Here is a 26525-nt window from a genome sequence, read left to right on the forward strand (position 1 = left end):
ATCTGCGAGTCGGCGAACGTTAGTGGAAAAATAGCCGAAGCTGTGTCACCTCACAGAAAACGGCAGTATTACATTCAATTTCGTTTTGGTTCCCGGGAGAAACCACCATTACCCTACAACTGTTTTGGAGCAGACATGGAGCAATTGTTTAAATTAACACGCTTTTGGAGCAGCATGGAGGAGGATGACCCTCTTGGCGCAGCTTGGAGCAATCGGCGCAGCAGTTCCACCACTGCGCCTATCAAATATTAACCAAGGCTTGCTTCATCATCATCATCATCAACAGGACGAAGGCCTCTCCCATTGACCTTCACCCAGTCAGCTGACTGAGGCAACACTTGCGCTGCTGTGCTCTGCCGGGCCAATTGCAGCTACTTTTACGACAGCACGAAGATTGTCATCAGCGCTTCTATATACAAGACTTCACAGCAGGCAAACTCTTGTTGCTTTACGCACCTGCCGGTTTGTTCACTGTAAACATTGCCACATGTCAAAGGAATGCACTGCAGTACAAGATGTCTTCACCACGTTTTATGAATTGTTTTGTGTTTTTATTTTACAGCCGCGTTCTTTGTGGGTGTAGGGGCCACTTTTCTTTTCTTTTTTTTTTCTTTTTTCTTTTTTTTTTTTTTTTTTTTTTTGCAGAGGCTCATAGTGAGCCTCTACAAAAATCCTCATGAGCCTCTGCACCGCGTAAGGTTTTGCAAGACCTTACGAGGTGCAGAATGAATGAACGAACGAATAAATGAATGAATGACTGAATGAATGAATGAATGAATTTAACGCAGAGAGGAGGATAAAAAGCCCCGTGGGAAGGGGATGAAAAGAAAAAAACATTAGCATCCAGCGCTGCCGGACTTTACTTGCATAGAGGGGAATCTGGAGACAATACGGTATGACAGTGACTTTCTTGCGTTTTTCCTGTTGCCCATCGTCTACCAGGCTCCCCTGATTCGCTAGTTTCATGATAGTTTTCACTGGAACAGAAAGCTACAGCTGCTTTTCGTACCCCGCACATTTCATAAGCGGCTCACTTGCCTTTGAAAACTACTGCTTATGTTACGCATGTACGATTTCTTTCGCGCTCTGACAAAACACAGTTGTGCAATGCCTCGCTTCATACTACAGGTTTGAGTGTGCTGACCTGGCAGGCAGCAAGGACCTTGTTGGCCCAGCATGTTCGTTGTTGCGAAAATTAAAGCCTCAGGTCCAAGCATCCAATCGAGCCTCTTTCAGGTACCTCGTGGGTCAGCGCTAGGGACTCAAAACAGTCCTTAAAAACAGCTAAAACTTTGTCTGCAGAAGGGCGCATACCACTGCTGCCGTTATCCAACTCTATTAAGAAGTCGTCTGCATACCTTTACACAATCTTCAAAAATTCGATGTACCCGCACAAGGTTCCATCGCAAGCGGCAGTTGAGAAACCGGTCGCTCAATGCACGCGCAATGCATATACGGATCGCGTGCTTTTAGGTATGCAGACGATATCTACATGCAGGTATATATGTAGACGCTACACACCCGAAGACGAATGTCTTCAGGTATGCAGGCGGTAAAGGAACCCTGAGACACTTTTGCGAACTTTTTTTTCGAAATCCTAAGTGCATGCAGAACGTAGTCAACAAACGCATCCAGGACGTAAAATAGGAGGCCGCAAAGTACATCAGCCAAAAATTACTGCTCTATGCCCATCAGATAACTTATAAACTTTCTCAAGAAAATTTTCTCTTTCCCGGTCTTGGCGTTCTTCGAGCGCTCGAATTGCGTCATTAAAGCGGTGTAGCGGCTATTGGCCGGCTTTCTTTCAGCCGCAGCAATAAACGCATTCGATAGCCACTTATATAAAAAAAGCCGCAAAGGCCAAACAGGAACGGAAGGCGGATATGCTGCGACGAGCACAAATTCCGCGTGCAGTGCCGCTCAGAGCTGGCGATAACAGCTTTCGCTGTCCTTCAAGACACGAAGGAAAGAGTAAAAGCGTTTATCGACAGTGTTGCGAAGTCCCTTTAATAGCGTTGGACAACACCATCAGGGACGCGTTAATTCCCCACTGTTGACAAGGTTTGAACTGTTTTTGGCCGGGCAGAACAAAATTGCGCCAGTGTGTTCTTAATGAGCCTCAATGACAGGGAGCGTGCTTTTTTTGATACCAGTGCTATCACGAGTGCCCTTCTTTTCGGTGCCTTTTTTCTGTTCTGTACGGGCAACATTGACGTATAAATCCCGAATGCTCGCATAATATAGTGCAGCCGAAAGTCAGCGCCTGCGTTGTCTGCTCTTCTCTGACCCTTAGCGCTGCTTAGCTGGGCAGCGCGACGTGTCCGAGGCCCTCTATGAGACGCGCACTTCCTGCGGCAGCCCACGAGCCAGCGTTTAGAGGGCGCTATTCCTTGCGCGCGCCCCAGTGCGCATGCGCAGTACGCAAAAGGAGGGTTTGCGTTTTGCGGGCGCACGCAATTTTCCAGAGTTTGCGGGCGGTGCGTTGCGGCATTGCGGGCCGCGCGCGGCTGGCGCTGGTCTCGCGAAACTTGTTTGCACGACAGGGCCTGCTCCCGTTGGCCGCTGCCGGCCGGAATGGTTCTGGGCGCGCGCACCTTTCCCTGACCGACGATCTCGTGTTGCTGACAATGACAGGCACCCGCAGTTGCACAGAGTACTAGACTGTACTTCACTGTATCGCTGTGATCAGCCGTGCGGAACACAACCGGTGTGGGGGGCACGGCACCGCCGTTTATCTCGGATCGTGGTCGTTAGGGTGGTTGGCTTGCGAAATTACAGGTACCTGTTGATATCCTAGACGACGCTAGCGACGATTCTGAGCAACACCACGCTATTAGCGGTGCATTGCTGGCGCCGTACTAAAAGCGTGGTTGGTAGAAAACGTTTGCGGAGCGCAAGCGCAATATTTTGCGCGCGTTAAACGCTAGCTCGCGCTATTCCCCTGCGCGCACCGTCTCCGGTGCTGCTGTTGCGGGCCAAAGGGGCCGGCACACGCGCGGCGCATAAGAAAATGCTATTAAACGTGGTGTGTAGAAGGCGATATGTTCAGTTATAGATCAATATTTACTCTACTGGAATTCTAACCGGTGAATGCCCGGTTTGAAAGCTGGCATCTTGCACACTACACTGCCAACTCGTCCACGCAAGTGACGCAGAAAAGGTCCGTGTTAATCTCGTTGGCCACGAGATGCGGTCACGGGGTTCTAGCACCTGGCCGCGGTACCCATAGAACAACACCGAGTCAAGTGGAACCATACTTTTTTAGTATACGCCTCGAGCGCGGCCTGTAGAGGCGCCACTGAAATCCCCCTAGCGGCCCGTTTCGAAAGCAGGCGCGGGAGTCCCCGGCCCGCTCCCCCCTGTCGCCGTTGCTTTTGGGGCTCGTTCAAGACAGCGATTTACCGTTTGTCCGCGTTCGAAATACCGAATAACGTGGAGCAGGCACTCTGTTTGCAAGCCTGGTGTGTTCACGAGAGTATAAACGTTTATGACGCGATCTTAGGAAGATCTATATGAGCGCCGGGCGTGTGTCCCAGGCCGGCGTCCCGAAGCGAGCATTTGCATGCAGCTGATAGCAATTCCGCTGCCCTGAAATTTGGTGGCAGTGTCTCCGTAACCAGTGTTTCCTCCGATGGTCATGTTGCGGCCATACACACTATGATGTAAATCGATTTTGTGCACTACAAAATCCAGCGGAGCACTCATACCTGACAGCACGCAAGTTACGCCTGCCACTATCACATATCAGATATTGATCAGTACCCTGAACAAGCCAATGCGGCATAGATTTCGCAAACATTGTACCAAAGAAGTACGATGGATTATGCAAAATTACACTCCGGAGTCAGCACACGACGACAAATTTAATGCTGGGTCGTCTTGTCCAGAGGTGAGCGCTCGCAAATTAAGATTCATCTGTTACATTTATCCTCCACGAGAAGCGCAAAGATGGGCTTATAGAGTAATCCGCGTCCGCGACCAAACTCTTCTTCGAAACATCGTCGTATGACACAGGGAGACTGCAGAATCTAGCATAAACCGAAATCAGAGACCCTTATCAGATACGACACTCTTCCAATTCGAGCCCATGTGTACGAGATTTCGGCGCACGTTAAGGATCTCCAGGTGGTCAAAATTAATCCGGAGCCCTCCACTACGGCGTGCCTCATCGTCTCCGTTGCGTCGGCGCGTTAAGCCCTGCAATCAATCAATCAATCAACTCTTTCAACGACACCTCGTATTTCTTGTGAACTGCCTACCCTGTATTCTTCAAAAAATGCTTCCTCCGAGTGATCAGCCGTTCGTTGAAGGCGAAAAACAAACGAAAAGTGAACACGCAGCTTGTGTGTGTGATTACTAAAACGTCCATTCGTTGATTTCGCTCCGCATTTGTAAACAACGATAGTTGAGCGTCCTCCTCCTGAACCCCCCCCCCCCCCCCCCCCCCATGTCTAGCGAAATACCAGTGCATTTCGCATTGAGTTGGTCTGGTGAATACTACCTTGCTCAAGCAAATGTCTTTAGCATTTCAGAAGCTGCACTCGGCTTTTTTTTCATTCCCGTACGACTATTCTATTTATTCCTGACTTGAAGACCATTCATTTTCCCGTGGTTTCATTAACATATACCTTGGTCCTTACTATAAGGCATGAGTGGGCACATATCTGACAATTCACAGCCTTTGAGTGTACTTAACATGTTCGCGTGGCTTATATTCCCATAAAAGGCACAAGTTTTTGTCAGCTATTGGGTTATCACATCCCCGAAACATATTTTTCTACGACGTACATATTCGAAGCAAAGCCGCATTTGTTGTCTGCGCTGCAAAGCGAACCAACCTCTTACAGTGCCAATGTCAGGTCTAAACGAGGTGGCAATAAATAGAATTCACTTGTGCTGACGTGTTCGAAGGTGACAGCGGTGATATGCTGCTGCCGTCGCCGACGACCGCAAGAGCGGCCAAGAAGCGCTCAGAACCGCCTCCCCGGGTAGCTCTTGTTGGCGTTCGAGCGCTCTGCCAAGACGCAGCTGTTTTTTTTAAGCGCCCTAAACGTGCAGTTAGCTTACAGACGTCACCATAACAAGTTGTTTAGTGCGCGGAAAGGCAAAGAGAAGCGAAAGAGAACCAAAACACTGCATGACCACCTATCAGCCACGCAGCGCTAATCCCGCAAACGCCGCGGAGAAGCGGCGGCAGGCGGCGCAGCGATCGCGAATCTCGAGGCGTATACATCCGACACCGAGGCAGTCGTACGCTGACCCAGCGTGTCGACACGGCGCACAGCCCGGTCCATGCGGCGCTACCTCGAACGCCGCGCCCCGTTGTTCACTCCACGAAATTCTCCTATACCGTCCTCCTCCCAACAAAATCATAATCCTGCACTGGACCCCCGGCCACGTGGGCTTTGGCGGTGCGGAAACGGCCCACCTGGCCGCTCGAGGACTCATTTACCGAGCACCAGACGTGGACGTCTCACAGCACGGCGCACGAAACGCTCGCGAACCCCTGCTTACTTTTAGCGACATTACCACACATTACCGCCTAATGCGGCTAGAACTACCGCCCCCTCACACGTCTCTTCCTTCACCCTTGGACAGATTATGGCGACAATTACAGACCCATTCCCTCCCCACCAGACACGTCCTCAACCACATCTATCCCCGCCCAAACTGCCCGGCATGTGGCGCTCGAGATACCACGCCACACGCCATTTGGGAATGCCCCTCTTTACCCCCGCTCCGTTTACCCAACCCTCCCACTACCTGGCTGGAGGTGACCGGGAGCTCCTCGCCCGAGCTACAGCTCCTGACCGCCACTAGGGCTCAGGATTACCTGGCGCGCCTCCCTCACCTGAGGGACACTCGCTAGGACTGAGCCTCGTCAGAAATAAAGTTATTCTCTCTCTCTCTCTCTCTCCAAGAACCACTCACGGGTGTGGCGGCTGCTACCGACAATAACGGAGCGAAAAAAGAACAGGTGAGGCGGTGTTCTGATGCAGCCAGACAGCGAGGGGGAAAGCCACGGTGCAGGGCAAACACGAGAGATGAAAGCGCGTGACACCGAGCGTCATGCACCGCGAACAAGGACCCCACTTGAACGAGGACCAAGTACTCGGGATACAAGCGCGGAATACCAAACGTCGCAGCTAGGGAACAAAGAGCTCAGTTGGATGAGGAACAATTCCAGGTAAAACGCGACAGTCACAATGGCACCGTCAGCAGCGTGTCAACGCGCGCCACCAGAAACTACAACGAGACCACCCTCGCGACGAGCACTTTAGATAAAACTTCCTGGAAGACAATTCACAACCTCTTACAACGTCTGCGACAGGTTCTGGTTTCGGCTTGACGTCACGTAAGTGCTGTCGAAACACTTTGGCACGCTTCTTTAAGCGTTCCCTGACGAAGACGTCACAAACTTTCCGCTGTGCTTCACGTGCAAGGCTTCCCTGTGCAACGGCAAAATTCCTCGCCTCTCGCAACAACCGCGATTGGACCGCACACCGCGGCCCATACATTTCCCGCCGTTGAACGATTGTGGACAAAAGGGTGGACGTTCCAGCGAGCGATTCCACGCAACGTGTTGGATAGCCAGATTAAATGCTTATGCATCATTTAGACAACTTGCAGAAGTGTTTCTATGCGGGATTCCTTTACACAAAAATAATCGCAGAGGCGAACCCAGACTGAAATTGGGGAAGCGCGGGAGGGTGGCAGAAAGCGGCTTCCTTTGAGCACGTCCAGGGTGGAGATCGCACATTGTAGGCTTAGCAGTGCCACTTCAGAAAGATCTGGAGGGGGGGGGGGGGGGGGGGGGGTAGATAACTATATACATATACTTGGATTTTCCAGTGCCACCACGTGGACTTACACGGCTTTCTATTTTTTAAGCGTTCACCCGTGAGGTAAATAACCGGATGTTCTTCTGTGTTTACTTTCAATAGCAGGTGCATTTCGGCCTGTTCACGGAGCAATAGACAAGATCCCGCGCTTATGAGTTAATAAAAGCGAGCAGAGCGCAGAAAAAAAAAAAAAAATCGGAAAGATAAGATTTACCCCGAATACGTACATTCATGGACAAATGAAACGCGATCGCGAAAATATGAATCAAAACACACAAATAGCGTGATTTATTTCCGTGCTAGTCAGGTTGACGCGTGGCCTTATTACAGTAACAAAACTTGGCAAATGTGACTTTCCAAATGTACCAATAGCGCGCCACTATTTGACCACCACGAACAGCATTCTTCAATTTTGCGTGCTCCGGTTCATATTTTCGTGTTCGCGTTTCATTCGTCCATGAATGTACCTTTTTTAGGCGTAAATTTTTTGGAGTACATGCTCGTTGCGCCCGTGTACAGATTTGCCACGACCGCCGGATTCGTAAATGTGACTTAAACTGGTCTTGACTTGCAGCCGTCTCAAGGCAGCGCCGCCGCGATTCATAGAGCACCGCTTCCCTCAAAGCTACTCGCGGCGAACTTGATTTGGAGGAAGAACGAGTCAAATTTAAAGCAGGGGTTACAGCTAGCTTGAACCTGACCTCTGTCCTGATGGTTGTAACTGGTTGCAGTACACGTAGCCGCACTTCTAGAGAGTGCATTTATGTGTACAAAATGTACGCATGCGCGCACAAATATGAGCACATTTATTTGAGTTCAGCACTCGGGTTTTCAATAGTACATGTTCGACATTAGCGCTATTGACTGGAAACAAAGAAACATTCGGTCACATCTTGGAGCAGTAGTTCTAAAATGGGTGTCCACGGGGATCTATCAGAAGTCCGCGAAGCCCTCCTCAACCCCCCCCCCCCCCCCCCCGCATTTATTTCCCCTTTTTGCCAAACCTTGTTGCCAATGCGAAAATGAGGCTTCGCTGCATTACATGTACGTTTTTTTTCCCTGCGTAGCACGTCTTTTAACGTACGTTTTTTTGCACTACACACCGGCTATGCAAGAAAGCCAGACACACAAAAGGCAGCATGCAACTGAGCGACTTTTGGCTGCGTGAGAAAATCGTTTGGCAATATGGCACTCATCAGCATAAAAGTCAGCGCAAAAGCTGGACATTGAATATGTGAGGGCGACTTCAGCGGCATGTCCGAATTTCTTGATATTAATGACGTAGATCAATACGGTACATCGCGGAGTCCTCAATCATTTTTGCAAGGCCAAAAATGGTCGCAGCACACTCATGGTTGAGAAGCACTGCCTTAGAGGACACCAACAAGTCAGGAGAGTGTAGCTTCAGAAAGGCAGAGGGCAAGGTCAATCACGCTGCGTGCAGGGTACGCGGGGAGATTTTTTCGAGCTCCACTTCGTGCCGTGTTGCGCGTGTTTTTGGTAAATGCAGAAAAAAACTGTGACAGGAGGCTGCTAAGTTGGCGGGTTCACGCCGACAGCTATACAAGCGGCCACGAGCACTCAAACTTTTCAAACGTATAGTTCTTCACGATGAAAAATGTCCGCAATAAGCGGCGTTCAGGGTGAGTGAAGGGGCCGTTTGATGTGCAAAATGCTTTTACACGTTTTACGTATTTTGTGTGTATTGCTGTCTGTGTATTGTGCACTCGTGCAAACTTGTCGATAGAAATGTTTTTTCTGGGCGCGTTGTCACTCAACCCGAGAGTAGCATATAGCTCACATTATCACCGTGTTCAGTGTTCTGGAGCGGCCTCTTAAGGATTGAAACTCGAGGCCGAAAACAAACACCAAGTTTGCTCCAAGCGATACTGGTCTGTCCAAAGTGCACAAGCTATACCGCAAAATGTTGGCTTGTAAGTTACTCCAAGTCACAAATCATAACTTATTCAGACACAGGTTCCCCTATCTTATTATTAAATGTCTCGTTAAAAGCTACAACTAACGTATCTAGTTTAAAGTGGGCCGCTCCTTTACACACCGGAATAAGCGACCACCGGAATTCCGCTGTTTCTCCTATTTCAATATGCACACGGATTTTTTTTTAAACCCCAGCTGCGTTAAAGCGGCTAGCAGGTTCTGTCGCTTCAGCCGAACCAGGGGAATTTCCAACCATGACAGCTTGATGGAGCTGGCGAAACAGTTCATGAGATGTTGATACTCGTCAAGGACGCCAGTTGGCGTAAGTAATTTGAACCAATATATTACAGGCGTCCACTAGCCAAGGCGTTTTCAGCACGTTAAACGCAAAGTTACGTAAGGCGCTCCTCGGGGGGTTACTTTACCTTGTTAGTTGTTAATTTACATTTTCTTTTTCGCTTGCTGGCGCCAAAGTAAACGCAAAGGGACAAATCTTGGATCCTCCCATTACAGCGGGCAAACAAATCACAAAGGAAATATCTTGCGGCAACCGTAGATTTGCAGCAATTGTAGTTGGTTATGCTGCAGATGGTAAAATATATAACCAACTTAAGCACAGATGCCGATAGGTGTATTGCTAAGTGCACGGTATAGCTTCTAACTTCTACACATTAGAGGTACGATAGCGCTGGCGCTCAATCTGCAGCCGAAAAGTTATTCAGTTGTTGCAGCCGAGCTCAGCAACAGCTGCGAGCGCTCCGGGTAATTGCATATCCATGGCGTATAAAGAGCGTTGCAATTAAGGACGTATAATGCGACTACAAACAACCACTGTATACGTGCGCACGATGTTTCGAAGCAAGCCGAGTGCTTGAATGTCATTTATGCGCATTTTAAATAGGACGCAAAAGCAAAGTGGAACCGTACAGCGCTCAGTTTTCAATGAACACGCTGGCTTAGTAAGGCATCCTTAAGGGTCGCGCAGCATTTATATCCCGGGAGCTGTAGCGCAAACGAACAGCAACAAAAGAGACACAGAAGCATTTTGCCAGACCCCGACCGCTGAATATAAAAGGGAACCTCAGTACATGTAGCTGCGGAAGAGGATGAGTGTGCGAAGAAATGATACTCCGCCGGCTGAACGCCGCCTTTTTATGGAGGCCGCTAATGCATTATCACTGCGACACTGACGTCGCCTGCCATTTATGGCTGTCTACGGCGCTCCAGAAAATAAATGACGTCACCATTAAGCAGACTCGAGGAGGTGCCGACGTGCTTTCTGTGGGCTTTTTCCATGAAAAGTGCACGGAAAAAATTCATCGACCCAATCGCAGTCCAACAGCTACAGGCTAAAGTAATGCAGACTTCTCCAAAATTTCGTATGATATTCGCCCTGCACAAAATGCGCAGTGATACCGGGTTCACACCGCGGACTAATTTTAGTCAGAGCTACGACGGCTTTCCTTTGTAGCCACATCCACGGTTGAATTTGGGTACTCTTTTTTCTTTCTTCTTTCGCGGCTTCAATTCCCGACTGTTTTTCTACGGGAAGCTAAGAACAAAAAAGCTTAGGCATACGAGATTTCGGTGCTCGGTAAAGTTCCCCAGGTGGTCCAGATTAATCCGTAGCCCTCCAGACCGGCGCGCCTCATAGCATAGGGGTATACGTCGGCGCATAAACCCATATTTTGAAACGTTTGACGAAACTGCGCCTCTGCATGCCACGGAAGAAGAGTCCACCCAGATGGAGATTATAGATGCATTTTTGAGTGGCAATAGACAAGCCCTTTCCTGGGCCTCATTAAGTGTTTCGTGAATTTGCTATTTTGACAGCAAGCGTTTTCTGATGGGCTATGAGTTGTGTCCCGTGCTTCTGAATGACCAAATGGCCGAGTGCATGCACTCGACATTTTCTTGTTTTCCGACGTTTAACGGCACCAGTTCTAAGCTCTACATGTTTTTTTTTTTTGTTTCCAATTGAATCCTATTTATGGATTGATTTGAAAAACTAGGCGAACGGCGCTGAAAAGGACCATGTACTTTTCAACTGCTCTTCCCCAAGAATATACCGCGTGTGTGCAACGCCTAAAGGCCAAGCTCGCTTTGTGATTAGCTGCAACGTCGTGGCGTACATTTTTACACTTTCGCAGGAAAATTACGTCACACGCTAGAAGCTTTTCTTTGCGGGAAGGTCGCGTGGTTTTACTTCGTATAGAGCCATTTTCGGTTGCAGAAAAATTTCACGAGCCTTCGGCACCACGAATTATTCGTGAATTTTCGGCAACCGCCGTTTCGCACGACCCAAGTTAATCATCATTTGCAATTCTTCAGTCAGAAATAGTAGATTATAAAGGCCGTTTCATATGTTTGTTTTTAAGAGGAGCAATAACATTCGTAAGTTATCACTAACACAGTAGGTAGTAATAACACTCTTTAAAACATGTGAAATAAACTCGCTTTTCAACTTCAACTTCAAAGCAAAAAATGATTTTTTTTTTTGCTTTGTAGTCGCAGCATCACAAATCCTCCCATTACAAAAAACCCAAGGCGCTACACAGCTTGTGGGCCTTACATTAAAGAACAAGACAAGAAGAAAAAAGTAAAGCAACGGTTTTATTTACTGCCCCACTGATGACTGAGATCATGAGGAGTGAGTGAACCAGGGGCTCGGTATCATTTCGGTTGTCGGGCGAAGCGTTTTGCTCTCGATAACGCATCACAGAAGCGATCGACACTATGAGTTTCTTACAATATACACTAGAGAGGAATCTGGCGCTAGCGTCTATGCGGCTCACATCTGAGCCGCATAGAAGCTAGCGCCAGATTCAAGAGGACACGCTGAGGATTACCCAATCCCTAATAATTAGCACAGCAGCTTACAGCCTACCCTTCTACATTCTAAAGCGTAACCACCTCAATAAGATCAATGCGACAATTAGAACAGCCTATAAAACAGCATTCGGCCTCCCCATCTACACAGCTAATCAAAAGCTGTACGATCTCGGAGTGTGCAACACATTCGAAGAAATAAGGGATGCAGTGCTCGCTAACCAAAAAGAACGACTACTCAAAACTCGCACAGGCCGAGCAATCCTATCCAACATCGGCTCTCCGGCAGAAAAAGAATTCTTGAATAGAACGATAGAACTATCACCAGACCAAAGGAAGGGAATAAAAACCCTACCTATACCCAAACACATGGACAAAACCTTCAACAAGGAAAGGAGAATAGCAAGGACTAATTTTCTAAGAAGAAAGTTCGGAAATCATGTAAACACTGTCTACACTGACGCAAGTAAGGGACCACACGGCTCTTCCATTGCAGCAGTTGTCGACTTCAAAGGCTCCCCCATAGACTACGCCACCCTTAGAAAACAGGACACTAATGAAGCCGAAACCAGTGCTGCTCTGATGGCTATCAGATGGGGAGAAGCAAATGACAGGAGCTTAAACATCATCACGGACTCGACAAGAGCCATCAAAAACATCAGTGCCGGAGTAATACCCATTGGCTCTAAACACATCATCCCAAGGGAGCTGAACCGTGTACACAACATTACATGTTGCCCTGCGCACGAAGGCTTGGAAGGAAACGAGAGCGCTGACTCGCTTGCGAGAAGTCTTACGAACCGCAGCGACGGGGACCACTCCTACGCCCTTCCACCATACGAATCCTACGGAGAACGTCTTAAAAGAAAAAGACTTGAAAGGAGAACGCTACCCGCTCCTCACATGGCCCTGAACGCCCACGATGCACAAGCACTGAGAAGAATACAAACCAACACATTCCCACACAAATCAAGGCTGGCGCTTATGTTCCCAGACAGATTTAGTGAGGACTGTTATGAATGCAATGAAAAAGCCACCCTTTTCCACGCCATATGGAATTGCCCAGTTATATGGCAAACAGAGAACAATACACCTCATTCACTAGAAACGTGGGAGGCGACTCTGGCCAGCGAGGCCTTGGAAGACCAGCGCCAGCTGATCGACAGGGCCTGGGCCGGGGCACAAGCTTCTGGGGCCCTGGAAAGAGGACTCCACCCAAGTTTCTCCCTTTAATCCCTTCCCCTACCTCAATAAAATTTTACTGAACTGAACTGAACTGAACACAGACGTCATGATGCCTTAGTTTCATCATTGGCTTGGATTGAAACGTTTTAGTGGTAGTATATTCGAACACAGTGCCACAAAAATGCAAGGAATATAAATATAAATGGAAAATATATAATGGAAATTATATAAATGGAAAATAAAACAAGGTGTTTTAAAGCTAAGGAAAACGGATGTAAAGCGTATATTTGCCGGAACGGTTGTGCCTACTATTCTGCAGAGCAACCTGGTAGTTAACAACAATGTTAATATTTTGGGTTAAACTACTTCGAGACGTATTTTATGAATTTTAGCATTATTTCAAATAATAAGTTGTTTGAAGAGTTTGGAAATGTTTTTTAAGCGTGCTTACTAAAACGTCGCCTTCGTGGTGAACCGGTGCACCGACCGTTTGCTACAGTTTAACAAAACTTGCTGCTGAGCGAGTTGGTTTGAAGAAAAAAGAAAACATGCCGTTAACCAGTCGTGAACGATGACAAGATAGGACGGATACAGGCGCCCGTATCTGTCGTATCTTGTCTTCGTCGAAGTACGTCTTGTTTCTTTTTGTCGTCAGCTACGAATTTCGCGGCGGCATATTACCCGCTCAGTCAAACGTCCTTCGACTGCGGCATGACCAACGTTAGGTACCATCACGCACTGCCTGCTGTTTCACCGAACACGGCTACCACAGAACAGGAAGGATTTCGGCTTCCTCGTAGCTCGTAGACGTGTCAATGCACAGTGAAGAAAGCAAATCCCAAAAACCGCTTAAGAATACAATTGTCATGCCAAGCCTAAGCCAAAAGCGGGGGTCTTCCCATAAACCCCCACGACGACATGGCTTACCAGGCGCAGTTTCCTCTCTGGCATACTTAGTAAGAAACTCTATGATCGACACGAAATAAACTGCGTGCGTCATAGCAGCAGATGAGAGTGCGGCAACGGTGATGGCCATGCAGGTGAAAACGCATTTATAGTTCGCTCGCATTTGGGTCGACGGTATATTAGGTCGGCTCGGGGCATTAACGTTAACTTCATTTCTTTAATGTGCTTATTTTGTTAGCGTTAACTTCGGTCTTTATATTCAGAATACGTAATAAGTGATTTCCTATTTTTTGTACGAGATATCAAACAGCTTCGTGATGATTTTTGAAAGCGAGGCGTCAAACTACACTGCGTTTCGTTGGAGCTTTACGTGCATACGCCGTCGATCACTTACGTAAAACAACATGAAAAATTCTCGGCAAATCCACAAAGTCGAACAAAGGGCCCAATGCTAGCACCTCTGCGAGTTCATATTGACTGGTGAATGACGTCATTTCTTTTCTAAGGCGCCGTACATGACAGGTGATGTCAGCGGAGAAGGAAATGATGCGTTAGAGGCCTCCTTGAAGAGGGAGGGATGAAACTTGCGGCATATACCGCTTCTCTGCACTACACTACCATAGTCTACCCTCAGCTACACGTCTGGTTTCGCATTTTATTTAGCTAGGAGGCACGCTGCATATTCCGGGGGGTGGGGGTTACGGTTTAATGTATATTAGCTGGGGCTTTTCAAAGGGACCATGACGACGAAATACAACCTTGTTTTACTCGAAAGAACTACCTTTTGATAACTCACACATCTCATTTCCGACACCGGAGTACGCTGTTTTTCCTAAAAGAAAGAAAACATTGAAAAACGTCGCATGCTACCAAACGTCGGCAGTGACGTAATGGGGGAAATCATGCTAACTCAGATGCTAACTCCATGTTAGCATCTGAAAGGTACAGTAAAACAAACTAGACGCACCACTAATTTCGCTGTCGTGTTTTTTTGTTTTTTTCTTGGTGGCAGCTTTAATCGGCGGCCGTCAATAGCACAAACTAGTCTACGTGACGTCCCAGGAGCAGTGAGAGAAAGTGGCTCGTGAGTAGCCCCTTTCACCTGTTTTCCGTGTTGCAGCGGAGCTGTTATAGGCTAACTCCCCGTTTTTTTTTGTTTTTTTTTGGGGGGGGGGGGTGTTTTGTTTTTTGTTTTTTGTCTGTGTAGACCGATAAAAGCTGCTCCCTTCCTCCTCACTTCAGCAAACCGCCTCCTTTCGGCACCCTGTTGGCCTCCGGCGCTTCATATTTTGATATGATGGCGTGTCTTGCCCGTATGTATGTCTTTCTAGCAGTGCTTTTGTGCTTAAATGTGAGGCCGAGTTGAAATGGATCGGTGTATGCATGGTGTTTGTAAGCTGGCTTTACCGCGTTGTCTGTCGTACAGTGAAGCCTACCCATGAAGAAAACGATATAGGTGAGAGAGAGAGAGAGAGAGAGAGAGAGAGAGAGAGAGAGAGAGAGAGAGAGAGAAGAGAGAGAGAGAGAGAGAGAGAGAGAGAGAGAGAGAGAGAGAGAGAGAGAGAGAGAGAGAGAGAGAGAGAGAGAGAGAGAGAGAGAGAGAGAGAGAGAGAGAGAGAGAGAGAGAGAGAGAGAGAGAACGTTTTAATGATGTCTGAAGAGAGAGTGGAACCCCAGTCCGCGAATCCATGCGCTGCCCTAGCCGTCTTCGCCCTGAGTCACCAGGAGGGTCGGGTCCTCCAGTTGACAGCTGGTCAACAGTGTGTCCCGCAGCTTAGGAAATGAACGGGTGAAGAGGGGTGGCTGGGTTGTGAACTCATTTCAGAATTATATGTTGGAGGGTACCTAGCTATGAACAAAATAGCATAAAGCAGTGTGATGTGCGGGAAACAATAAATTCATTCGAAGTGGGTGTACGTACGTCCCTGTTTGTAAATGTCGGAGTGTTATCGCCTGATTTTTGCTGAGGTCTGGGTGAGGGCACGGGAATTTCTGTCTAGTGGTCCGGTAAAATTGAGTAGTGTCCTGATAGATGAGAAGTGGTATCGGAGCTGCGGTGATCTCGGGGGCTCGGTGGGCCAGTTCGCGAGCCTGTTGGATGGGAGAAGTTGTTGCCCGTTACAGAGCCGTGGACAGGTGCCCACAGACTTCACACGACCGCCACCACTCCGCGAGTTGCACGGTAGTGTAGAAGCACCCGTAACGTCGTTGGTGCCACCCTCCCTGACAGGAAACTGCGGCAGGTTTGAGAATCAGTGATGACTTTACTGAAGGATCGGATGAGGGCTAAGGCAATGGCGAGTTCTTCGGCGTCTCGAGGGGAGGTCGTCCGGATGGACGCGAATGCAATAAAATGGTTTCTGGATGTTGCCACCGCAACCATGGTTTTGTTGTCAGTGTACCTCGCCGCATCGGCGATATACAAGTGGCAATGGCTGCGAACGCGATGGAAGACCACCGACGACGATCGGGCCGCGGTCGCCAAGAGTAAGCGCGATGCCCACTGGGATCGCAAATATCGCGATAAGGAAACGCAAGACGTCGGCGTGACTAGAATCCTGCTGAACGCCTCCCCGGCGAGACAGCGCGGTTTAAGCGGGAGTTTATGGCCCACGCCAACCAAAAACCTCTAGCTCCGCTGCTCGTTTACCTCGCAAAGTAAGGTGGCACTGTTCTTTTTTTTTTTTTTTGTCTAACGGAATTATTTGAAGTTTGGCTTAAAATTGACATTATTGTTGTTCTGCCGTGGTAATTTTTCATTGAACCAAGGCACAATTTCACTCTATTCTTCTAACCTGGAAGCACCGAGAAAGATTAGCTATCGCAAGCACAAAACTACCTTCCGCGACTTGCTTGGCCCGCAAAAGATATCTCCCTTTTGATTCTACGTTTGTTGATTTTATTGATTATGAGGTTTAACGCGCCGACTCTACACAGGCGATGAGGCGCGCCGTAGTGGAGGGCTCCGGATTAATTCTGACCACCTGGGGATCTTTAACGTGCACCGAATTATTTCGAACAAACGGGAGTTTTCGCTTTTCGCCTCCATCAGAAAAGCGGCCGCCGCGCCGGAAATCGAATCCGCGTCCTTAGGCTCAGCAGCACAAATTCTGCTTTTGTTGCGATTTTCCCTAAAGCTGCACTGCAATGCCTTCACTGCTGCAACTGAGAAGAATCCCACCAATACCGGCAATTTTGCTTGTGTGACGTCATACAAGCACAGAAAGAACCCCGAAGCTTCGAAGAACGCTGGAAAGAGAGAAAAATAGTTTGAGGAAGTTCCCAAGTAATCTCATGCGTGTGGCGCAGTAACATTTGGTCCAGATATATTTGTGACCACCTAATCTAATGACTGGGCGCAGTGTTTGACCATGTTCTGAAAGCAGTTGAGATGTCGAGAGAAAAAAATGTTGTAGAAATGTGCTTCAGGGGCCTTTAACACGCGCCTCGCTATGCGTATTGAAATGTTCGGATTTTCAAACAATTCAAGGTGCACAAAATGACTACGTATACGTGAATCTACCTTTAACGTACCGCTCGTTTGTATTGCGCTGCAGGGCCCCTAAACTAAATAATCGCCTGCAACTACCCAACAAAGCTCTATTGCAGGACTTCAGACTTGGTGAGGGCATATTACTCCCTGTCCTAAGTCAAAGCCGAGATTTTAACTTCCGTGCCAAGCCTTAGAAAAGGCGTAAAGACCCGCGCGTGAAGGTTGTAAGGCGTTTTTGCCTCATCTCGGCCCCGCACGTAACAAGCAGCCAACATCAGAGTCAAGCTGCTCTGACGATGTCACGGTCGATGCCACGCGAACAACGCAGTCTTTAATTAAAGTGCGCATGTCAGCGCAAACGGTTTTCCCGCGCGTCTGCCAATTACGATTCCTTTACGAATAGCTCGCCAAACAAATCTGAGACTTATCCAAAGCTCCTCGGAGTTGACGGTCCGCACCCGTTCATCGCTTTCGAAAGGAAAGCGTGTTATGTGCTTAAATGTTTACATCGAAAAGTTGTGCGCGAAGAAACGTGGGCGATGAAGTGCGGCAGGAACATGCACACACGGCTCTTTTTGTTTGAACGACGTGGTGGACCACCTCCGACGAGCCCCGAGAAGTTGCGTATATAACACGCGGCGCCGCTTGGGAGCAGCGTCGTGTTATATACGCTATACTGTATACAACGTGTATGCAGTTTTCGCAACTGAAGTATATTACAGCGGGATAATTTAATGCTTCTATCAAAAACTGCGTCCAAGAGTTTGCAATTTTCATATTTTTTTTTGTAAAGAAGAAATTCGATCTTCAACAAGCCGAATTACCACTAGAAAAAAAAAAAAAGACGTGGTGCACGGGGTCTTCTTTAACGAGAAACGAGGACGCGCAGTGCGTCGGGGTGTTTTATATTTCGCATCCATCAGGCATATGCGATCGCAGAGATATGGTCCCCATAGGAAAGCTCACTTGCAACGGAAAAGGGGCTGACTAATGCATACGCTACTGCATGAGCTATTTTCGTAGAACTAAACCAGTGATTAAAAAAAATAATAAATACGCGTCCTATTCCTCAAATTCAAACAAAAATCCCCAGCGTCCTAGACAACACGATAACTGGGCTAGTAGGTTAAGATCAAAGCTTAAACGAAAAAGATAAGGAAGCAGCGCTAAACGGACGTCGGGATGCAAGATAAGCAAAATGAAAATACAGCGCTCGTGCTAAGTCTTAACTCTAAATCTGAACTCCCGGCGGCCACGCCACGCTCTTTTTTTACCTACGCTGCTCAGACAACCTAAAATGGGAACTCAACATGTGGCATTGAGCGCCTCACGGCCGCACAGTTAAGCGATCAGCGGAAACTTGAGGCCGTTCTGCAAAAGCTGAAAGTCCCCTCAGCGCAGCAACCTTTAGACCCAGACATGGAGGGCCCTGACCTCGACGTTTCAGCGCTGGTGCCGCAGCACGTGTTGGCCGCCTTTCGCTCACGTCACGCACCAGATGCATGCAAAGTTCTCTTTTCGCAAACAGCCGGCGACGCGTCCGCCGGGAGCTTTGCCAGCAAAAAAATTTAACGGGCTCAAGTATACACGGAGTCACTAGAGCGTGTAAGAGGAACTCAGAAGCTGATTTGCATCCCACACAGACCGTTGGTGTACGCGTAATGCGCGAACGTGTCAGGGTACACCTCCACGTTTCAGTCAGAGTTGGCGCCGCGTTGTGCAATCGCCACCGGCTAAATGTAGCAACTCCTCTGCCACATTATTCTCGCACGGTTGACTGGCGTTAAGACGAACTCAGAGTTACAAGTAAAACCTGTTCGTCCGATCATTATTTTGCCCTGGCGGATATTTTTTGGCTTCGCGTACAAAAGCTGAACATTTACTACCCCTATAACTTAGGGCAAGTCCATTAATCCGATGGAGGGATGAAATAAAGAAATTCGGGGGCAAACTGCGGACTCGAGCAGGGCAGGACAGGAGCGGTGGAAGATCAATGGGAGAGGCCTTCGTCCTGCAGTGGACCTGAGTAGGGTGACGACGACGACGACGACGACGACGACGACGATGATGATGATGATTGTATACATATGGATCGTCGAACACATGTGAGCGCCAAAGAACGGGTCGGTCGATAATCAAGAGCACTGCCCGCTATACAGCAGTTCAACCTCCAGAGGGGTAACTCATTGACAGGACTACGGAATACAAGGGGGGAGTGTTGGTACAGCCTTATTCTTAGAGCATCACTACAACAAAAAGCGTAACTGAAGTAAGCGAAGACGGGTAACTCGATGGAGGGGTGAGGTAAGGAAATTTGGCGGCAAAGAATGGATTCGGACAGCGCAGCAGCAAGTTGGAGGTCGATGGGAGAGGCCTTCATCCTACAGTGGACATGAACGGGATGATGACGATGATAAAAATGCATGACGAGAGAGAGAGAGAGAGAAAAGAAAAGAAGACACAGCAGACACTGTAAGCCACCCACATATTCGCAAGTCGATCAACGTGCTGCGGAGTTCCCATTGCAGCCTAAAGGCCACGCACGCAAATTACCTACGGTCTGCCACAAGGCCTCAGATAAGACGGCGTCTTTCAATGCGGTTCTTTGTCCGACAAATAGCCAAGCCAGACGCACTATAGCGGCGGGCAGCGTTCAGCTCCCTCGCGGCTCTTCTACACGCCGCGGCCGTACCTAAAGAAATGGTTGAGAAGGGGTGGCGGGGGGGTCGCTTCTGTCAAACGGCGACCAGGAGAACTTCATTCAACCAAACCACTCACAAAAACTACACAGTGGAAATGATTCGGGGCAAAAGCCCTCCGAGTACGTACGGCCCCGCTCCATGCATACACGGCCCTCACCTCATGATTTGCATCACCCCTCGGTTGCCCCTAATTTCCTCCTTTTCAGAGTCATGCTCGCGTTTCCCACGAAATTCACTTTATTAAGTGTTTAAGCGGCGAGGGCTCATCTACGAAAAAGCAGCTGGGTCACAAATGTGCGCTGGAGGGAGCAAAGCGAAAGCGAGCTCGGCACAACCACCCCCGGCCTCTAGCTCCGCTCTTGCTATCGTGAGAGAGAAATAAAATAATTAATAACACACGTGCGGCCTTCTTTCAATGGTTCCGCCCACAAAACGTAATCAACGGAATTTCTATACGAGAATAGCTTACATGCAGAGCACATTTAGGACGATCTCTCCGGCTTATTCTATTCCGTTTCCAGGGAATTTTATGACCGTACTAAAAGCGCTCCAGTAAAAATTTTTCTCCTTCTTGCTTCTTTCTCAGGCAAAGCTGAACGACTGCGTGCGCCTGACCTTAGAAACAGCGCAAGAGCGTTTCTCGGCCTTTCTGCCTTCTTTAAATATTTCCCTCCCTCTAAGACATAGTTCCTCCCATTACACCATCATGCCAGCCTAAGGCAAAATATACGGTTCCGCAGCGCAGCTTCATGGCTGTCTGAAGGGTGCATGTAGGCATTTTTCACTCGATTTTTAAGACGGGCGTCTCGGACTTATTTAACATCTAAAACATATACCGTGGGATACCTATAACCGCGGGGCTGCTTTAAAAGGAAACTAGCATCTAATCTCAGACATCGGTCTTTCTTTTCACGAACCACACACTGCAAAGATTCTCCTCTCGAAGGAATTGGCACATACAGCAAGATGACCAGCTGATGGATAGGTAATGCACTCCACGTGCACTCCTTAATGTGAGGACTGTCCCTGCTGAGGGGAGGGACATTCAGCTCCTCATTTTTGTGGACAGGGAATCTCGCTAGGGACAATCCGGCCCTGTTACTCCCGCAGTCCAACGCAGTCACCGCCTTTCGTATACCGGTCCACGTCTCGCTAACCTGAGGAGCGTAATGAGTTGCCACTAGGAACATATTTTTTTAGCCTACGCTGGCAACAGAGTTTCATGCGAAGAAAAATTTCTTGACATCCACCTCAATGCAGCCGTACGGCTGCACTGAGGTGGATGCCAAGAAATGTTTCTTCGCAGAAACTTACTCCACCTAGGGGATGCCCCTTAAATATTGTTTCATACTAATATACTAAAGAGAACCCTTGCGTCTAGGCCAGCGGAGTTTGAACGAGCGTGCAAGCGCTTCATTTTTAATTGGCATGGCTAGCGAACAAGCTCAAAAGTTGCCTGTGGCTGCAAAAACCGCTAGTGTTGTTGCGAAAAGAATGATCCAAATATGTCGTCAATATAAATATAAGATCATCAAAAACAACCCCGGCACAAATTTTGTAAAGGTCTCATGTAACACGAACACGAAAACAAAAATATGTTGCCCCTGTTTCCTGTGTCGTCAGGTGCCGCAAGAAGGCATGTTGTGAGCCAGGCGAAGTAAGAAAGTGCTGCTGTCAGCTGCGACAGCGGCTTCCATGACGGGCACGCGGCTGCAGGAAGATTTCCCTCCAGTATGTATTACTACGAAACCTTATAGCAATGAGAATACTGAGGCTGTGTTCCAGCTACCCCACCAACGGTAAAATGGACGCTTGGCAGCGGTTTTCTTGAACCCCTTCCAATTTTCGCGAAGACGGCGAAGTGTATAGACATGCGGGTGCCGCTGGGGATAAAGTCGGACCGCTGCAGCCACATGGGAATCGTTGGATGGGCCGTGAGCTATCCTGACAGCTGCTTCGTCGACACTGGCCAATCCACCTGAGTGCGTGTAGGCCACCGCAGCCAATGCGAATTTGGATGACATGTACGGGGCTACACGCAGCCAGTGGAAATTCTGATGACAGCTAGTCCTGGCTACGCTTACCTGCAGGGGACGCAGCTTTTTTCGCCAACTGGGCCAAGTAATCTGTCACGACGCTCGCGCATTAAAAACAAAAGGTGCCGACTTATTTTGCAACAGCGACCGCGGGCGACTGACGCATGGAGCAGCCAGAACATCCGGGCTGCAAGGCACAGCGCAATGCGGTGGAGGGCTCCTGCTGGAATGCTGTGTTTCAGCACAGCTGTGCTTTCTTCGCGCGCTTGGGTGGCACTACCAACGATGGGGCACGCAGGCTTTCTTTGAGACAAACTCACGCCCGTGGGTGACAATTGCCACGACTCAGTTCGTGCATTAGCATGCATGCTGTCGAGGGGGTGCAGCCGCGCCAACTGATCCACGCAGCCCAAGCAAAAGAAAATTCTGGCGAGCGACAAAGCGATAAACCACAAAGGCACTCGCCCTTAGTACGCCGTCCTGCACCCTTCCGTCTCTTATGCTCACATTTTACGTATTCACCAACCAGTCTAAGCTCGCATCCTCCTCGCCAGTCTGTTGCCAAGAGCCGGGAAAGGGCACGCCCGTGTACAGCGCGTATGTATGCCCTCGGCAGACACACCCCAGCGTCTAAATATTCAGTGCTGCTGAAAACAGGGCGGTGGCGTGGCTTTTCTTTCTATCTACAATCCACACTGCTTCGTGTGTTCCCCGCACTGCGTGTTGTTTTGCCGCGGTGTGTGGGACATAGAGTTTCTTACAGTATACACTAGAGAGGAATCTGGCGCTATGGCGTCTATGCGGCTCACATCAAGGCCATCTGTACATGTCGTCATGGGCCGCCATTATACATCGCGCTCGCCTTAGTTTCATCATTGCCTTGGATTGAAACAGTGACCGCACCCGCCGCGGTGGCTCAGTGGCTAAGGCGTTGCGCTGCTGAGCACGAGGTCGCGGGTTCGATTCCCGGCCGCGGCGGCCGCTTTTCTGATGGAGGCGAAAAGCAAAAACGCCCGTGTGTACGAGATTTCGGCGCACGATAAAGATCCCCAGGTGGTCAAAATTAATCCGGAGCCCTCCACTACGGCGCGCCTCATCGCCTGCGTTGCGTCGGCGCGTTAAACCCAACAATCAATCGAAACAGTGACCGCAAATTTAAACGGAGTGCCACAAAAACGCGAAGAATAGTGTGCAATTATGTAATAGGAAAATAAGAAACAGGCTGTTTTAAAACTAAGGAAAAAGGAAGTAAACCGGAACGGTTGTTACTGCTATTCCGCACGCCAAGGTTGTAGTTACGAACAAGGTTAACATTTGGGGGGGAAACTCATTATAGACTGATTTTATTAATTTTACCATTATTGCAAATAATAAGTTGCTTGAAGAGTTTGGAAAGTTTTGTGAGCGTGCCTATTAAAACGTTGCCCTCGAGGTGAACCGGTGCACCTATCGCCAACTAGTTTAACAAAAAAAAAAGGAAAACGTGGCGTTAAACAGTCGTACACGATGACAAGATAGGACGCATACAAGCGCCCGTATCTGTCGTATCCCCGTGGTCGTATCTTGTCTTCGTCGAAGTACGTTTTGTTTCTTCTTTTCGCCGGCTAGAAATTTCGCGGCGGCATATTATCCGCTCAGTCATGCCTCCTTCGACTGCGGCATGAGCAACGTCAGGTGCGATCACGCACTGCCTGCTGTTTCCCCGAACACGGCTACCGCAGAACAGGGAGGATTTAGGCTTTCTTGTAGCTAGTAAACGTGTTAATGCATAGTAAAGAAAGCAAATCTCGAAAACCGCTCAAGAATCCAATTGTCATGCCAAGCCCAAGCCAAAATGGGGTCTTCCCATGAACCCCCACGACGACATGGCTTACAAGGCGCAGTTTCCTCTCTAGTATACTTACTAAGAACCTCTATGGTGTGGGCTTTCAAGACACTACCACGCTTCGTAACGCGTCAGTTAGCGCACACCGTTCATCTTGGCACAGCATCTTGCCGGCTCTCGAAACGTCGATATGCCGGCCGTACTGATTTACAATTCCAAACGTGTTTATTCTCTCCCTCAGGGTGAACATTTCTATTTAGAGGAAAATAAAGAAAATCGCCGCCTGGTTGTGCACGGTAGCAGACGACGCGTTTCGAACTTGATTGATGGTGGGGTTTAACGCGCCGACGCAACGCAGGCGATCAGGTGCGCCGCAGGCGATCAGGTGCTCCGGATTATTTTTGACCACCTGGGGATCTTTAACGTGCGCCTAAATCTCGTACACACGGGCGTTTTTGCTTTTCGCCTCCATCAGAAAAGCGCCCGCCGCGGCCGGGAATCGAACCCGCGACCTCGTGCTCAGCAGCGCAACGCCTTAGCCAGCGTTTCGAACTCACCCGCCGACAGCGTCACCCATGCACCGACTATCCTAAGGTCCCTAAATTTCAGGGACCTTAGACTACCCCGGGTGTTGCCTAGCAAAGCGTTTTCTTGCCCACGCGGAATTCTATCCCTCTAAAACCGTGATTGAAAGGCTTGACACTCCTATAAAACGACGTTGTTTCGCATCGCTTTTTCTTGGCTTCTATCGTGAGAACCGCTGACCTAAGCGAGCCTCATACACTCGAGAGGTGGATATTTAAAGGGACAGACAACCGATTTTCGTCGATTATATATTCTATATCCCAAATGAAAGGGCATCACTTAAAGCGCCTTAGCGAGAAGCCGTTTTGCTGATAACGCCCTAGACCTTTTTAAATCGAAATTTTTAGATCTATTAGCCGTATGTGTCCTCCCAAAAATAATGCTGGCAACAATGACATACAGTAGCGCGGCAACATACTTTTGGCTGTGTGCGAAATGAAAAGCGATATTTAAAAGCTTGTCCCCAGCTAAAAAAATTGTGAATCACAGGCTTTCTTATTCCTTTATGTGTTGTTTTTAAAATCCACCAGTCTATTTTGCACGAAGGCGTCATCTGTTGGGATGGACGATAAGTAGAATCTGGCTTCACGTTGTGCAGGTCGGAAGTTCGATTCTCCCCGGGCGCGTCCTTTTTTTTTAAGCTTCCGTTGGTGTATTTGGAAACTGAAATCGAATATTTTGGCAGTACAAACGCCCTTGACTAAGGTAGGATCGTCAAAGCTCCTTCACTGGGTCTGTTTACTGAACGCTGCCGTTGATTCTGGGCATGGGGGACCAGTTAGCCACAGAGAGAATCTCAGCGGCGGCGGGCGGCGTGTCTTGAAATTTTTCAAAATAATGTTTAAAAATACATATACAATTTATGATTATACAAATATTTGTGTTAAAGGGTTTTCAAAAGTGAAAAACGTTTCAGCAGTCACAGTAGCTAGGTCACGTGACCGGGACACATATTGTAGGGTCAAGTTTCGACACTACGAACCACCACCCTTACGATTTCAGAAAGTCTGCTGCCAAATTAAAATTATTACCTCCAATTTGTCTATGAATTGCTTGTGGTTACCCGGCTATAAAAAACGCTGGCTTTCATATGAGCTAGAGAACATATACGCGACAAAAGTCGGTTGTCCGTCCCTTTAAAGTGATACGCTCACGCGTAAAGGTCGCTTCAAGAACTCACCACTAACCGCATTGCCTTTTCCTTCGTTCATGCACTCAGGAGCCTATGCTGTTGCAAGCGATGTCACGAAGACTGCGAGAAGTTCTTCCGTTAACAACAGCCACGTGCTCCTCATAGCCACCCCAAAGATAATGGTTTTTAAAATTGGGCCAACATGTCCAAGAGACGCCTATTATTGCTTCATATCACTACTATGCGTATGCTGTTAACTTATGGAACATATTATCTACTCTCAAACCGTCAAATTTCTTTCGTCTGTAAATTTTTTCCACCCCAGTCAGCACGGGTGAAACACGCAACTCCCATGAAACACGCAACTCCCGCTTTTTATTAATGATTACAGCTCATGTCTTGATCACAATATTCCTGTAAACGCTCTCTTTCTAGACTTCGAAGAAGCTTTTGACAAGGTACCCATAAACGTCTCTTTCTAAAACTTTCGCGCTTAAACCTTGACCCTGCCGTTTTAAACTGGATCCAAAATTTTCTGTCCAACCATGAACAGTTCGTTTATGCCAACCAGGCATCATGATCCCGCTGTCAAGTAGTCTCAGGTGTGCCCCAGGGTACGGTCCTCCCCCCCCCTCCCCATGTTCTTCATTTATATAAACGACCTGCTTAATAATATATCGTCAAGTATCCGTTTATTCGCAGATGACTGCGTCATTTATCGCCCAATTAATGACCCTAATGACTCTTGCATTCTCCAAAACGATCTATTAACAATTGAAACATTGAGCAGAAATTGGCTAATGACTCTACACATTAACAAAACGTCTGTCGTTTCTTTTCATCGTAGGAAACATTACCCGGCTCCAACATACTTTATTTTCGGCTCTATAGTTATCCCCCGTGGATTCCTGTAGGTATTTAGGTATAAACATAACATCCGATCTTAATTCGACACCGCACATAATAAATATCTGTAACGAAGCAAATGAAGTTCTTGGCTACCTCAGAAGAAACTTACGCCTTGCCCCTCCACCTGTAAAACGTTTAGCTAA

At 48.3% G+C, this 26525-nt stretch overlaps 1 protein-coding gene across 5 annotated transcripts in view; it reads right to left on the reverse strand.

The window, feature by feature from the left end:
- Lpcat (lysophosphatidylcholine acyltransferase) overlaps window positions 1–26525 on the reverse strand; it is a 118847-nt gene that overhangs the window by 46412 nt on the left and 45910 nt on the right. Inside the window, exon 1 of one of the 5 annotated variants that reach the window (XM_077686190.1) lies at window positions 21980–22175. The exons of the other annotated variants lie outside the window; for them this stretch is intronic. The gene's annotated coding sequence lies outside the window, so the exon portion shown is untranslated. Of the gene's footprint in view, window positions 1–21979; window positions 22176–26525 lie in introns of those variants that run through there. 5 annotated transcript variants of the gene reach the window in all.

This window comes from Haemaphysalis longicornis, unplaced genomic scaffold (assembly GCF_048455015.1).
Source record: "Haemaphysalis longicornis isolate Haplotype H1 unplaced genomic scaffold, Haemaphysalis longicornis Haplotype H1 scaffold_1, whole genome shotgun sequence".
NCBI lineage: Eukaryota > Metazoa > Arthropoda > Arachnida > Ixodida > Ixodidae > Haemaphysalis > Haemaphysalis longicornis.